The sequence below is a fragment of the Pleurodeles waltl genome, chromosome 12, assembly GCF_031143425.1.
Source record: "Pleurodeles waltl isolate 20211129_DDA chromosome 12, aPleWal1.hap1.20221129, whole genome shotgun sequence".
In the NCBI taxonomy this organism is placed as follows: Eukaryota; Metazoa; Chordata; class Amphibia; order Caudata; family Salamandridae; genus Pleurodeles; species Pleurodeles waltl.
In genome coordinates, this window is record NC_090451.1 from 517,821,035 (window position 1) to 517,833,676 (window position 12,642).

Genomic DNA, 12,642 nt, shown 5'->3' on the forward strand with positions numbered 1-12,642 from the left:
CGCTTGCTCTCTTTGTCTGGCAAGGGACCGTCACCTGTAACTTGTGCAGAGGCATGCGTACACTGTATGGCACGCATGGGAGTCTGTGGGAACCTGTTAAGGATATAGAGTAGGTCATGGGGAGATGGTATGAATTTTTTCTGTACCGCTGGTGTGACAACCCTCATATCTTTTGGCACTTTGAAGATGTCTCTAGGCTGATTTTAGCATGCCCTTGAACACAGGCAGGAACTGTAACATTGCACTCAGTGTCTTCGCTAAGAAGTCCTCCATTTCCTGTAGGACATGCATATCCAGATTGTGATGATGGGGTGCCCTCTGAACCACCACTTAGTAGGCAGTGGTATCACTTGGTAGGGGATGGCTTTGGGGTATGGTTCCAGATTGGAGACATCCATAGGGTCTTACCTATTTCCAAGATCAAAATTTTCAGCCTCTGGGGGGGCATGGCTTAGCGCGCAACTAAAATGGCCGCACACTAGCGGAGTGTCGCGAGCCTAACATCCGAAACCCCCACATCCGTCCATAATCCAAGGCCCCCCAAGGGTAAATAAGGAAGACTTCAATAAAGGAGGCATCGGGAACCACAGGAGCCGTCCCAAGAGTCAATTCGTCCCTGAATTTCGAACGGATCGGGCCGAGACCTTTGGAGAAACCTAGTGATGAGCTACGCGGCAGTGACAGGTACGAGGAAGGCTGCAAAGGGCAAGAGTCCGATTGAGGGCGGAGGTGGCCGGGTTTGGTGCGGCCGCGGCACCCGATCCGTGGGGTGATGGGAAAAACTGACCAAAGGGAGGAGTAGTCCGATACGGGCCAGCCCGGGCAGCGAAGTAAGGAGAAGGCCGGAAGCCGGGGGAAGGAGAGAGGCTCCCTGTTTGGGTGAAAAAAAGCGCAAGAAAGGAATTCACGGAAATGATACCGCAGCAGCAGCTGAGACCATGGAGGCCACGGGAGGGCAGAGGTCGCTGAGTGCAGAGCGTCCTGGACATCCTCTCCCGCGGGGGCTAAAGAAAGCGGACCGGAGGCAATAGAAGTTCGCTACGGCCGTGACGAGGGGGGTGAGGTTCCCTAGCCAGGCGACAGCCATACCGAAGAGATGGCAAGAAAGGAGCCGAAGGGAGCCACTCCTGCAAGGTGAGGGGGTGCCCCCCCACCTGGGGAGAATAGGAATATCCGAGAGAAGAGAAACAGAGGCCCTGAACAAGGGCTATAAACAAAACCCATCCCGGTGATGGTGGGTGGGCAGTGAAACCTTGGAGGTGATTGTGTGAGGGAGTAGCCCAGATCTAAGTGGGTGTGACCCCCTTTCCCCCCCAAAACCAATCCTCAGTGGGTGAAGGGGGGCCATCAACCCTCGGCGAGAGGCGGGAGCTCAACAGGAGCTATGGTCAAACCGAAGAACCAGCTCCAGACGCAACTTAACAAATGGACAAATATGCAGTTCCGAAGGTGCAGGCTGCATCCGGAAACCAGGCCCCAGACACCACTAATACACCTGAGCCTTCAATAAACACGATTATAGCAGCCATCTCTGATCTGAAACAGACACTGGAATCAAAACTCGACGCAGTGACAATCAATGTCTCCCTTCTGAGAGCAGATCTTCAAAAGATGACGGACAAAGTCTATAACGCCGAAACGAATATCCAGGCCTTCCAGTCCATGTCTAAATGTTTAGAGGAACAAGTCCAATTACTCACCAAGCAACAGCACATCATGGAGGCCAGACTCGAAAACCAAGAGGGAAGAGCAAGAAGGAACAACATCAGAGTAATCCGGGTGCTGGAAGGGGCGGAGGGCCCCAGTGTCGATCTTTTTCTTGAGTATCTTATTCTTAATAAACTCCAACCAAAACGCCTATCCAATTTCTTCTTGGTGGAAAGGGCTCACTGGGTGCCGATTCCGCCGCCGAAACCAGGGGCTCCATCAAGAACAATTATAGCATGGATCCTAAATTATAGAGACAGGGACGCTATCCTACAAGCAGTACGGACTCACGGTGACCTACTCCACGAAATCGCACAAATCAGAATCTTCCCAGACTTCATGCGCCGGTCCAAAATCTGCCACGTAGCTTTGAGGAAGTTAAGAAAGTCGTGTGCAAAAAAAGAAATCCAGCGAGGCTCAGGATCCTCGCAGATGGCAAATCCTGGCTCTTCACCCAACCTGAGGAGGTGTGGGACTGATCGAGGGCTGGCGGAAAGTAGGACAGACCCAACGGAGAGAGGTGGAGAGAAGTGATCGGGACATTGAAGAACGGTTGATTCCCCACCGCACCGTGTAGAAGATACAGATGCAGCAAAGGATTGAGAGCCACCATGAGGGATCACATAACACAGATAAGACTGGATGGAACCGGCAGAAGGGGGGGGAGTGAAAATGGATATACTGCAAATAGCGGAAATGCCCCTAAGGCAAACAAATTGTAATTCCTTGAGTTCTCAACATACCAGTTCAGCACACATGTAATGATCCATAAAGGAGAGCCAACCAACAGCCATAACTAAAGGGTTCATACATCGGTAGCTATTCCATAGTTACCATAAATATAGTTTGATGTTACGGGCGACAGGCGCTCTCCAAGTTGTTGGGGTGGGTAGTTCTGAACCTACTAAGCAGGGTGGCAGGAAGGGGAGAGTATTATGGGGAATGCTTCTTTTTCGTTTTTATACACTGTTTTTTGCTCAGGTTAACTTTGCTAGAGGGAGGGGAAGAGTTGGGATGGGAAGGAGGAGATGATGATACCCAAATGTCATGTCAGTGGGGGACTCGGTACAGAGACACCAGGGTAATGCAGACGACTAACAAAGGGCAACTAACGGTAATGATCTGGAATGTCAATAGCTTGGGCAACAAGATTAAACGTACGCTGCTACTGCAATTTATTAAATGCCATGCACCTGATATAGACCTATTGCAGGGAACCCACTTAAAAGTGAATAACTACAGGGCACTAAATCGAATGGGATATACGCTACAGGTACACGCTATATATACCACTAACTCCCAGGGAGTGGGGATTCTATTAAAATCTTCTATACCATTCATTCCGGGTCGGGTCTGGACTGATCCTCTGGGTCGATATGTGGCAATGGTGGGTACCTGGAATTGTCAGACATTAAAAATCTGCTCTGTGTATGTGCCACCCACGTTGAGGGGCGAAATGCTTCAGGAGCTGGGATCAGTGCTGCTAGAACTGCCAATAGGCCTCTTACTATTAGGGGGGGACATGAATGACACCATAAACCCAGAATGGGATAGACTGGCCTGGCCTAGGCCTGGGGCTGTCGTGAGTCAGCTGAGATCCTTTGTGGACTCCATGGGATTGATAGACCTGTGGAGGGACCATAACCCCCAAGCCCGACAATTTACACACCTTTGGCATATCACGGTAGCCTATCCCGTTTAGATTTAGATTCAATGAGGCACGACACTTAGCTCGAGGGGTATCAGATCACTCCCCAGTAGTGGTTGCGCTGAGGAGCTCCTCGAGAACCACGACTCTACCTCCCAGAATTACTACATGGCTTCTCAACGATGACACATTGCAGGGGAAAATCAGAGAGGGGGCAGAAAACTACTTCAAAGAAAATGTAGGATCAGTAGAGTCAGCAGGCACACTCTGGGAAGCATTTAAAGTCGTCTTGCGGAGACACACACAGGCGGTGATCGGGGGAGTAAATAAGGAGAATCGACTTAAGTATGACACATTAGAGAGAGGGATCGTAGATTTGGACATTCAGATGACGGAGAGGATAGAACTGACCTAAGAGGACTGTCATAGGCTCAGACTCAAACAAAAAGAGAAAGGCTTGGCAGAAAATATAGCTAGGAAACATACTCTGGCAATGAAGAGATGACTATACGGTGAAGGGGACAAAGCTGGTAAATTGATAGTCTGGCTGAAAAAGAGGGGGAGGAGAGATACACCTCAGGCCCAGAAATAGCAGAGGCATTTGCTGCATACTACGAGTGGCTCTACGCCTCTAGGACGGTTCATACGGAGAGGGACTGGGGAAGCTCCTGGGAAACCTCCAGCTTCAGGTTTTGCCAGAGGAAGATAGAGCGACACTGGACCAGGACCTGACTGTTGAGGAAGTATGGCAGGCTATAGCGGGGGCTGCAGTCAGGCAAGGTGGCGGGTCCAAACGGCCTACCAGCTGAACTATATAACTGTATTGCAAACATAGTGGCCCCGCACATGCTGGCTATGTTTCAAGAATCCAAAACAGTAGGATACCACCCACCAGACCTGCGGGATGCCACGGTTGTAGTGATACATAAAAAAAAGGCAAACTGCAAACGACATGTAGCTCCTATCGACCTATATCATTAATTAACCGGGAACCGAAAGTTCTGGCGAAAATCTTGAGTAAGAGACTTCAGTTAGTTATAACAAGGCTGGTGCACCCAGACCAGTCAGGCTTTATGCCACACAGGAGCACCACTAAATCTTAGACGACTATATGGGATTCTACATGAGACACAGGCAGTGGAGGCACAGGCTGCCATGGTGCTATCACTAGATGCAAAAATGGCCTTTGATAGCATAGAATGGCCTTTTCTTTTTGCAGTACTTACTGACCTGGGTTTTGGCGCTGAGTTCCGTTCATGGGTCAATCTAAAATATCAGGATCCCAGGGCCAGGGTTAAGGTTAATGGAGCAGTCTCGCGTTCCTTAAGGCTTCATAGGGGAATGTGGCAGGGATGTCCGCTGTCCCCGCTCATGTTCGCCCTGGTCCTGGAGCCATTGGCTGAATGGATACAGCGGGACCCGTTAGTGTGGGGCATCAGGGAAGGGGGTAACTGGGAAGCCCGGATCTCCCTATATGCGGACGATGTCCTACTATACGTAACAAAACCACACCGTCCTGTGGACAGGCTACAGCACATCATACATACCTTTGGACAATACTCGGGATATCAAATAAATTGTGAGAAGTCTTGGGCCTTCCCGCTAAATGGAGGAGACAGCATTTTGCCACACGGATGTGCGATCCCCCTGATGGAAGAAGGATTTACATACCTGGGAGTATATATCACAAGAACAGGAGAAACCTATGCCCACAATTAGATAGTCTGCGTGACGATGTGGGGCATTGGCGAGCACTCCCGATAACCCTATTGGGCTGCGCAGCCCTGCTTAAAATGATGACCCACCCCCGATTATTATACATGCTTCAATACACTCCTTATCCAGTGCCCAGAGAATTCTTTAATAAAATCAACAGGGAGATGCGTACCCTACTATGGGACGGGGACAGCTCGCGTATTGCATTACATAAGCTTCAGAAAGGGGTTTAGGAAGGAGGATTGGCGATCCCGGATATCTGGGACTATTATTGGGGAACCCAATTGGTCGCAGTGAGTGAGTGGGTATATGCTGGGTGTGATGAACCAGCATACAGGGTAGACAGAGCGGGAATGAGGGAGAGTGGATATCCAGTTGTGTTGTATATTAAGAAGAGGGAGGCGGGGCTTCTCCCACATACCAGAGTCACAGTGCAAGCATGGAGAGAGGCAACAAAGATTATGGGATGGGGGAACACACTGACAAACGCAACACCACTGTGGACTAGTGACCAATTGTGTGATGTGGGAAGATTGGAGGGCTTGAAAGGATGGAATCTTATAGGTATAGAACGGTTAGGCGGTGTGTGGAGAAATGGCAAATATATTGCCTTGGAAGAGCTCAGTACTGAGTTCTCCGTGCCAGACACAGAGAGATATAAATACCTCCAGATGAGACACGCATTTCGCGTCATATGAAGGAAGGGGAATCCCCCCACCCGAGATGCCTCCCCGTTAGAAGACAGACTACTACTTGAGCCGCTTCCAGACAAGCCAGTATCACTGATCTATAAAAAGATACTGAAAAACACTTTGGATGCTCTGCGCACACTTCGAGAGGCCTGGGAAGGAGACGTAGGTCCTCTTAATGAGGACGACTGGCAGGAAGCCCTACAGAGCCCCCAGGAAGTGGGAATCCGGGCACGATTTTGTACAGTTAAGGCTTTTGCATAGGTCATATTACACCAGAGCCTTACAACACCGCAAGGGCCATAGTGATTCCGACCTATGTGGTAGGGGGTGTGGCCTACTAGGGACCTTTTTCCATATTCTATGGAGTTGTCTAATCATTCAAGGTTTTTAGTCCCAGATACCAGGGGTGCTGACATGAGTGTCAGGCCTGACGGGACTGATGGAGGCAAGCTGGCACATTCTAAATATCACCGGAGGAAAGAATGCCTAGACATCAAACAACATGGTTGAGGCTAGCAGTGGGAGTGGCCAAAAGAGATTTTGCCAAGGCATGGGGTGCGAGTGGGCCTCCTCCAATTAGAGACTGGAAACATATCATGGATTGGTGCCACCAAGTACAACAGGAGATCTACAAGAGTCAGGGTTGTAGCAAGAAATACAACAAAATATGGTCCTCATGGTGTAGTTATAGAGGCATGTGAACATATATGTGACATTATATATGGCAAAATACCTTATGGGTAGGGGGCAGGGAACATGGGGGCTACTGTTTCATGTTTATTGAGAGTTTACAGGCTAAGTAGTAGATGAACTAAGGGCCAGATGTAGCAAAAAAGCAAATTGCGACTTGCAATTTGCGAGTCTGTGTGACTCGCAAATTGCAAGTCGCAATTTGCTATGCAGAAAGGTGTCGCAAAGACCCACCTCATTAATATTAATGAGGTGGGTCGCAGTTTGCGACCCCATTGCGAGTATGGGCACTCACGGGGATGGTGGCCTGCTGGAGACAGCAGACCACCATGTCCGTGACTGCTTTTTAATAAAGCCGTTTTTTTTTTTCTATCTGCAGCTCGTTTTCCTTAAAGGAAAACGAGCTGCACTTAGAAAAAAAAACGAAACCTTTTGTTTCGGTATTTTTCAGAGCAGGCAGTGGTCCATAGGACCACTACCTGCTCTGAAACATTATTTTTGTTTCCATTCACAAAGGGGAAGGGGTCCCATGGGGACCCCTTCCCGTTTGCGACTGGGTTACCATCCACTTCAAGTAGATGGTAACTGCGATTTCATTTCCGACCGCTTTTGCAGGTCAGCTTTTGCGGTCGCAAATGAAATTGCATAGCATTGCGAGTCGCAAATAGGAAGGGAACACCCCTTCCTATTTGCGAGTCGGAAATGCATTTTGCGAGTCGGATCCGACATTTCTGCATACCGGAGAGGCTTTTGCGCCTCGCAAACGGCGTTTTTCGCCGTTTGCGAGTCGCAAAACCCTTTTTACATCTGGCCCTAAGTTACGGATATGTTGAATGTCAATACTGTACCTTTTATCCTCTCAAAGCAAAATGTAAACCATATAAGGATGATGATCTTTGGTGTATTCTGAGCATATGTGTATTTAAATAAAAGGAGTTAAAAAAATGTTAAAAAAAAGAAAATCTGCCTCTGACTCTATTCCTACCAGAATGCACTCATCTGAGGTCACAAGTGAATGACTTCTTTTAGGCTTCCCCTTTAAGCCACTTAAGGAGTTCCATGTATGCTTGGTGACATAAACCCTCCTATGACAAGGCCAACAACGGATTATACTTTGGGCCTAATGCACTTGGAATTTACCATTACTTAAATCTTCACTCTGAATACTGCTTGGAACATCACTCAGACAGAATGAATCTTGCTTTTGACTGTCACCTCATCTTTGTTTATTCCAGATGGATTTTCAGAGCCCGTGTCTAATACGCGATGTACTGTTGTTACAAGAAACTGCATAGCCAGTTCCTCCTAGGACTGTAAATTTTCAGTTTACATTTTGCCTACTGCTAAACTCTTCCTCTTTCTAGTTCATCTTTGTATGATTTAATGCAGTAGATCACTAGAGCCTACTCCCCAGAGGTATGTATGACTTAATCAATAGGGACCCCAAGGTGGTAAGAGTTTGGCAAATGTAGGCAAACTATAAAACGAATAAGGAACAAACAACCTGCTTCAGTAAAAAATAACTACTTCCTGTATACAATGCATCTATTACATGAGATGTGATGATTCGGTGTTCTTCTGAGATATAAAATAGTACCTATTGCACTGTGATGTGAGAACGCCATAGGCGGTGGAATGACACACCAAAGAGCCACAGGCATGAGGTGAGAGAGAATACTCCTCCAGGCAGAGCCAACAGGTATTATTTTTGTATTTTAAAAAACTGGTGACAACAGGTCAGCATAATGCTGAGCAGTAAAGCCAAAATTAAAATATGGAGTAACTATCACGTGACAGGCTAAACTGTTCAGCACTGTCAGGCTCACTCAAAAAAGGATCTAAAATGTAAAACTTTTCAGGTCTCAGATGTGCAAAAAGTACAGAAAAACTACAGCATCCTGGTCTGGAGACTCAACTGTATATCTCTTCATGGAAGGGCACAGCCGCAATAATAAGCAATACGATTAGGCCACCTTTCTTTGAATGGAAATATGTCAGGATTTCCGCATTCTCTGTTTGAGAGTTTTTTTATCAACATTTAAAATTAATGGCATGTACATCTCAAAAAGCCTACTTTTACAAATATTTCCCGTCCTACACTCGCTTCCGAAACATAAATCTTGGCAGGCACATATAAAAACCCTGCACATCTTGGGAAGCATGTACACCTTTACACGAGCTCATGAATACACAGATATTTCACTGCAGTGCTCCATGTCACAACACATCTGTTCACAAACACACACACATTTGCACAGCCATACCTGTCCACATACACCTTGGCAAATGTAAACTATTGCACAGCCAAATGTGTGCGCAAAATTGCACAAAAAAGCTCTGCAGACATACATTGAAGCACCTACTACTGAACACATGTAAATAGCAAGCCGGTGTACTGGTAGAAAGACGTTCCTTCTCTTATATGTCTATCTTCAGTAAAAAATAAATAAAGGTTAAAGTGAAGTTATAGTTAGCTTCTGAAAGGTAAAAACGAATGTTTACAGAAGAAAAAAGATGCTAAAATGCACCAGTTATGGTTTACTGAGCTAATTATAACTTGCTCTCTGCCATACACCTCATAAATGGCATCACTCATGACATGTTAAATGACATCACTCATGATATCTCAAATGTGGGGGCAGCCAACCCTTGGCAGGGATGCGCAGTGTGTGTGGGGGTGTTGTTTGACCTCAGGAGTCTTCTAAAGCATAGACCCAGCGCTCAACCAATCGGTGGGTAGTCAACCCCCTTTAGGCCGTGTTCAGCGGGGTTGGCGACAAGGCATGCACCCTGTGTGTGTCCAAACTCCTGTGGCGCACAGCCTTTGGCTGTGTGCAGTACCACATTAGCCCTGCCATCAAACCACTGCAAGTGGACAACCCTCAAAACCAAACGGCCTACGCCCTCCACAGTGACAGATGGCTGCAGGGCCTGGTGCAGCACTAGACCCTACTTTGTTTGGTATTGTAATACTGGTGCCACAGTACCACAGTGGGTGTTGTGCTAGGTCCCATGCTACCAGGGGCAGGTAGCATTAAACCCGCTACACAAGCTGATATTTTGTTTTAGCTTGTTAAAGTAAGGTCGTGTCAGGGTGTGCCCCCCATGTTGCCTTCATATAGGTTATATCATATTTTTTCAAGGCTCGAGGACTGAGTCCCTGAGTCATAAAACGGCAACTGCAATATTTTGATTACATTTGCAGCCAGCCAATCCGATTACTCGGTACTGTGGTACAGGTACCAGTACTGTGATACTGAAATGGCCCAAGGGAGAAAATGCTCTTTGGGTCAATCAGAAGGCCCTATTTTCTTAATTTAAATTACAGCAGAACTCCTGCGGGCCTACCCATCCAGATATACCTACATTTTGAACCCCTTCCAGCTCACCCCAAGCCACTCTTTAAATGCAAATTTGTTTAAAACAGCTGAAATGATTTCCACCAAATCACAAAAAGCGTGCTTTCTGAGTAAAGTTTCAACACAATTTTATTCTACAGTCAAGGCGGTAAACACACACACACACAGACACACGTTTATATATAAAACCTACTGCCAATAGTGAGCAGGTAGTTATAGTTAGGATCTAATTTCCACAGACAAAGGCCCTCATTCCAACCGGAGGGCAGCGGAAGCACCGCCAACAGGCTGGCGGTGCTTCCTAGGCTATTCTGACCGCGGCGGTAAAGCCGCGGTCAGAAAAGGGGAACCAGCGGTTTCCCGCCCGTTTTCCCCTGGGCCAGGGAATCCTCCATGGCAGCGCTGCTTGCAGCGCCGCCATGGGGATTCCGACCCCCTTCCCGCCAGCCTGTTTCTGGCGGTTTTCACCGCCAGAACCAGGCTGGCGGGAACGGGTGTCGTGGGGCCCCTGGGGGACCCTGCACTGACCATGCCACTGGCATGGGCAGTGCAGGGGCCCCCTAACAGGGCCCCACAAAGATTTTCACTGTCTGCTTAGCAGACAGTAAAAATCGCGACGGGTGCCACTGCACCTGTCGCACCCCTGCAACTCCGCCGGCTCCATTCGGGGCCGGCTTCATTGTTGCAGGGGCTTTCCCGCTGGGCCGGCGGGCGCTCTTTTGGAGGGCGCCCGCCGGCCCAGCGGGAAAGTTGGAATGGCCGCCGCGGTCTTTTGACCGCGGGGCGGTCATTCGGCGGTGACCGCATGGCGGGCGGCGACCGCCGCCCCCGCGGTCAGAATGACCGCCAAAGTGTTTTTGTTGTTTTGCCAATAACTTTGGCACTATTTCACAAATCTTCACAAAATTTTCAAAAGTAGTGGCATGGTCACTTCAGCTGCTGTCTGGAAAGTTTTGTAGTGATCCGTGAAGCGGGCCGAGATAAAAGGGGACGAGGTCCCAAAACACATTTTCCCCATTTAATTTCCCATAAGGATTTTGAACATGACTACAGCCCGAACAGCAGAACGGAATTACACCAAATTTGCCAGAAAGCTAGCTCTTAGTCCAGAAAGAGTCCTTTTTGTGATCTGGTGTAAATCCGTTCAGTAGTTTTGGAGTTATGGAAGGAAAAAGAAATATAGATATCTAGGGACGCTAACATGAATGCCTGGACAGAGAGCTCACTACTTACAATGGGCGACCTCTTTAATGAGGACCAACTCCTTTCCTTTGAACAGTTAATAGCAGATCATGTTCTCCCCCCAGGTCAGTTCCTTGTATATAGACAGATTTGCGACACTTGCCACACCCTCTGGGGTACCTTTGATATGGAACCGGATACTCACCCAGTCCTACAGACCATACTCACGATGGGTGCATGGCCACCACCTCATCACTTGGCTTTACAAGGCTATCTGAGACCTCCTAGATGTCCCCACTACACCGCTAAGAAATAGATGGGAGGAGAATTTTGGGAGGGGCCTAAACTATAGGGAATGAGAACAAGCTTTGTAGTATCTGCAACAGGTGTCATGGAACATCCGCTTTAAAGATATTTAATTCTTCATACTACATCGAGCGTACCTCACTCTTGTCCAGCTAAACCGCTACTATCCAGATGCACAGGCTAGCTGCCCCCTCTGTCATGACCCAGATGCGGATTCACCGTGGGGCTCAGCGCAATCTCCCGTGTAAATCTGCGATGGATCCGCAGATCCAAAGCAGACTTAAAAAAATAAAAAAATAAAAAATAAAGGTTGGAAGCAGCATGGGATGGGCTGCATACAGCCAACCCCTGCCATGCACGACCAACGGCCATGTGTGGCAGTAGTTCTATTAACAGACGGTAATATATATTGCTTTACATTAAAAAAACATACAAAAATTCACTGAGAAAACCAAAGGTTACAGGGACGTTAGATTGACGTCTTATACCCATACAAAATCCTAGAAATTAAGCGGTTATGGTTATACTTATCTGAAGGAACTATAAATCATGCTATTAAGTACTTTAAGCCACAAGTTATAGTTTCTTACCATAAGTATAACTATAAGTATAACTGCTGAATTTCTGTGGTTTTGAATGGGTAAAACGTCAACCTAACTATAACGTCCCTGTAACCTTTGTTTTTCTCTCTCTCTCTCTCTCTCTCTCTCTCTCTCTCTATATATATATATATATATATATATATATATATATATATATATATATATATATATATATATATATATATATATACACATATACACATATATAGAGAGAGAGATAGATATATATAGAGAGATACTTAGATAACACACACATTAGACTTCTCCAATCAGTGTACTCCAATGAATCCAGTATGCCACAGCTCATCTAGTGCTAAACCTGAGCTAATGGGCCTCATAAATCCTACCCTCAAGACCCTGCATTAGCTATCCATTTCTAGGAGACCACTATTCAAAGGTCCCTGCGTCGCTCATCAGGTAATTTGTAGCACATAACTGATTTTTTAAAAAGTCATTCATTACGGCCAACACTGGACCTTCAGATCCAGAGTGGTTCTGCTCTAGATCACCCTCCCTTTTGAAAGTACAAAACTGAGCAGGAGCTCCTTCACTGCGCAGATATGCATTGTTTGGAATTTTCTCCTAAAGAATATTAGGATAACTATCATTCACCTAGAATTTATAAGGGCAATAAAGACTGCTCGTTTCCTAAAACACAATTGAAATTTAAGTATAGTAAGTACTGGTCTGAACATTCAAACTGATGTCATTTGTCTTACACTCTTTCCCTCCATCCATTG

The 12,642-nt window shown here is 47.0% G+C and overlaps 1 protein-coding gene across 9 annotated transcripts in view; it reads right to left on the bottom strand.

Moving 5' to 3' along the window:
- NDRG4 (NDRG family member 4) overlaps positions 1–12,642 on the bottom strand; it is a 637,307-nt gene that overhangs the window by 54,751 nt on the left and 569,914 nt on the right. The gene's annotated exons all lie outside the window — the stretch shown is intronic.